A 4,582-nucleotide genomic window follows, 5' to 3' on the forward strand; every position below is an offset into this window, starting at 1 on the left:
TCTGCAACCCTCACTGCATACTCCTACAATAAAAATAATGCCCTAAAATATAATACTTTTAGACTATTCTCTCCCCCATAGACTTCAATGCCGTAAACACACATACAGTGATACAGTTTTGATATACTTGTTTCTAAGGAGCATCCTGGTTGTACTTCATCCAAGACATATTTGATTTTATTTAGTTGTTTTTCTTTTTTTGGGGGGGCGGGGTTGGTACTCTATAGGATATTTCATATTTTCCACCAACATTACAATTCAAAGACATTGACTCCTTCACCCCCATCCTTATTCATTGTTCATCTTTCATATGCATAGGAAGCAGCTGGACTATGGCTTGAGTTAGACACTTTTTGGACCTTAAAATGACATCCTCACTCTTTAACATTTTAAAGAGATTCTTAACAGAAAATTTGTCCTTGACTGCTTAACTTAATATCTTCTGTAATACATAGGTTGTTGATGAATCTTCCTTCAATCCTGTTATCACAATTTACCACTTATAGTCCACTTTCACTAATTAGATTTTCATAGGAGCTTATTAGATTTGCATAGAAGCTTATAGATTTTTCATAAATCATATGTAGTCTGAAGGGAAAACTGGAACAAAAGAAAATTGCCATTTTTTGTTTCAGCATTTACAACTTCTATAAATACTCTCCTTTTTGTGGAGTATTTTCGAAAGAAGCTGCAATTATTCCAGATTTTCAATAATGCATCATGCAATATAGTCTACAAAGTGAGAACTAGGATACTAGCACCCTTAATATAAGTGAAGCTAATTAAAAGTTTTCACCATCTTTAAGGACCTAGCAGACTGAGCTTTGTACCTTCTCCTTTACAGTGGCCTAATTAACTCCATCTCCAGAGACCTTCGCCTTTGCTCTGAAGTTCAGGGCATGTCACTGCTGAGGAATAAATTAATGGGATATAGGAATCAAAGTCAAAATTACCATGAAATTAGTATCCCACTGCTCTCTATCTTTAGGGAAAACTGAGAATTTATTAGCAAACCTATTGGTGAAAGGATAAACTCTGAAAAAAATCTTGATTTTTTTTTACATACTTGTAGTATCATAATGCCATAAACCCATTAAAGAGTTTTAAAAACATGCTTTCTGCATGTCACAAATACATTTTATTATATGATCACTTCAGTATATGATTAAAAATCAATACAATGGAAAGATTAAATAATAAAATTATATTGATTACCCTGTAAATTTAATTTATTTATATTCATCTCTATTCATTTATTATATTCATCTTTATTTATATTCATCCGTGGCCCTAAGGCCTGTTTTTCATTGTGTTTGTTCAAGCAGTCTTCTAGGTCATATAGCCCTGGCGTGTTCACTTGTCATACAGAGGTAACTTGTGATCGTTGTGAAGCTGAATACTGTGACACTGACGTGTCCAATGCAATAACAGTTACCCATGGTAACAGTGTTTGTTGGAGCTCCCCAATTAAAACAAGCTTGGAAGCAGGAGTGGCATCCACTTCTGTAAATAGCTTGCCTCCAGAAACCCTATGACCCTGGAGAAAGGATGAAAATCACGCACACAAGTGTCAAGGACTTTTGTTCATAGGGTTGGTATGAGTCGCTTACGACTCAATTGCACTCAACAATAACAACAACATATTCATCTTGTAAGAACTCAGAGTATACTGATGTTATATCTTAAATTTGATAACTCTAGAAAATTTAAGGGGAAAATATCTACTAGGGCTTAGGAAAACAGTAAAGAAAAGAGCCAGTGTAATAAAAAATGCACTCACCCAGAAACAATTATAACTTTTTCAGCATGTATACTTGCACTTGCATGTTGCAAGGAGGGACCAGTCCTTGGGGAGAGACATCATGCTTGGAAGGGTGGAGGGACACAGAAAGAGAGAAAGACCATCTATGAGATATATTGACTCAGTGACTGGGGTAATGAGGGTAGGTGTGTCAGAGATAGTAAAGTTGACACAGGATAGAGCAGTTTTTAGGGCAAACAACTCAAAGACACATAACAACAACAACATAGTTAACATTGTTAAAAGAAGGTTATTGTTACTGTTAGTTGCCATTGAGTGGATTATAACTCATAGCTATCCTATGAACAAAGGATCTGAACCCTGTTTATCCTGTGTCATCCTTACACTTCCTGAAACACTAGAGCCCATTGTGACAGTTACCGCGTGAACCAACCTGGTTTGAGAGTCTTTCTCTCCTTTGCCAACTCTCCACCCTTCCCAGAATCATGTCCCTCTCTAAGGAATAGCATCTTCTAACAACATACCCACAGTATGTGAGACAAAGCCTCATCATTCTTACCTCCAAAAAAAGCGGTTTGGCTGCACCCTTTCCAATACACATCAATAAGACTTAGGAAAATAATAGAGGAAAGAGCCAGTGGGAAAAAAAGTACTCACTCAGAAACAATTATAAATTTTTCAGAATGTATATTCAACATTATTAAAAGATGGTTACGGGTGTTTTATCGATGATGCAAAGACATTTGACTGTGTGGATAATCATCAATTACAGATAACATTTAGAAGTAAAAAAAATTTCCAGAATACCTAATTATGTTCATTGGAAAATAAGCAGTTGTTAGAATGGAACCGGGAATACACATGGTTTAAAATTCTAAATGTTGTGCATTAAAATTGTATCCTACTTTGTATGTATTTGATCAGTGTGTTGAGAAAATGATTCAAGAAGCTGAACAACATAAGTCATCAGAATTGAAAGAAGACTCATCAACACCCTGCACTACTCAAATGACACAACCTTACTTGCAGAAAGTGGAGAAAACTTAAATCATTTGCTGCAGAAGATCAAGAACTATAGCCTTCAATATGGATTACATCTCAACAACAAGAACATAAAAAATGCTTATCATTGTACCAACAGAAAACTCATGACAGAAAAATAAAAAATGAAGTTTCTAATGATATCCTCTTACCTGGATCAATAATTGGACCACCCATTGGACCAGTAGTCAGGAAATCCAAAGAAGTGCAGCAATAGATGACTCTACTGTAAAGGACCTCTAGAAAGTCCTCTGGAATAAGAATTTGAGCTTCAAACTAAGTTTCACCTATCCATCTGAAAATTAAGACAATAAGAAATACTAAAGACAATCCAAAGCCTTTGTATTGTGGTATAGTTGAGACTGCCAAAACAACAATGAAATCTGTCTTGGAGGAAGTGCAACTAGTATTCTCCTAGGAAACAAGGATGCTGAAACTAAGTTTCACATACTTTGTGCATTTTGATGAGAGGCGCTAGCTAGTTCTTAGAAAACTATATCATACTGGGAGAGGTAGACGGTCAGGGAAAGACAAGAAGATGCTCAATAAGATGAATTGTCACAGAAGCTGTAATGTGCGCTCTAGTATGTCTGAGATTGTGAAGATGGTGTAAGATATGTTCAGATTTCTTTCTCATAGCATCACTATGAGTAGTAGTAACGTAAGAGTGCTTCACAACTCATGCTAAGTAACAAATAGCACAACCTAAAATAATGCAATCGTATTATGTTCACAGTGACTTCTCCTTGCCAGAGGGAGCATGGTGGTGCAGGCGCAGGAATTATGGCAAGCTTTTGGAGTCAAGTGCTTTTCTGGGCTTGTGTTTGACATGCAGGTTTGCTCTGCTCCCAGGAGCAAGGCATCAGGCTTGGCCTAGGGTTTAAGGCAGGAGGTGGCCTTAAGCCCAAAGGTTCAAATTGTTTTCCTGTCAAACATTCTTCTAGGTGGTATAGCACTGGTCTGTGTGTTGTTGTACAGAGGTAACTCATGGTTGTTGTGAAGCTGAACACTGGGACACTGATGTGCCAAACGTGGTAATGAGTACCCACGGTGGACAGTGTTGGCTGGAGCTTCCCGACTATAACAAGCCTGGAAGCAGGAGCAGCATCCACTTCCGAAATGGCTTGCCTCCAGAAACTTTATCTACCAACAGTGCTCAGTCCTTTTGTTCATAGAGTCGCTATGAGTCGTCTACCACTCGACAGCATCTAACAAAAACAACAACATTCATGTTCACAGATAAAGTTCAAAGCTATGAGGTAGCTCAAAATTTAAATACTTGTTGTAGTTCCCAGGTATTAAGCTTAGCATCTATGCTCTTATGGCTTAGGATATACACTGCCCCTTTTTTAGGATGTACACTGCCTTTTTCCCCCCAAAGTCTGTAAATTTTTACTGAAATTAATAATAAATTTAATTTTTTTTTTTTAAAAAAAGCCCAATTTAAGGACAGCCCTTACTTTGTAAAGACTGAAACAGCCCAAACTATGAGTGGGCGTGATTCATAGGGATTCCTTGTTGGATACAGAAGGTTGCAAATCTTTATGAGAGGAGATAGTTCATTTTTCTCCCTTTGAAGTAACTGCTGTACTTGAACCATCAATCTTTTGGTTAGCAGCCTAACATACAAGGCATACACCAATCCCTACACAGTTCTTCATCACAATGACACTCACTAGTTGACATGAATTTTTTTTTTTAATTTAGTTTGTTTATTTTTCATTTCAATGAACATCTACAGAGATTTTGGAATTCCATTCATTCATTGTTACACCCTTC

This window comes from Elephantulus edwardii, unplaced genomic scaffold (genome assembly GCF_000299155.1).
Source record: "Elephantulus edwardii isolate Elephantulus edwardi_28Jun2011 unplaced genomic scaffold, EleEdw1.0 scaffold00166, whole genome shotgun sequence".
Taxonomy (NCBI): domain Eukaryota; kingdom Metazoa; phylum Chordata; class Mammalia; order Macroscelidea; family Macroscelididae; genus Elephantulus; species Elephantulus edwardii.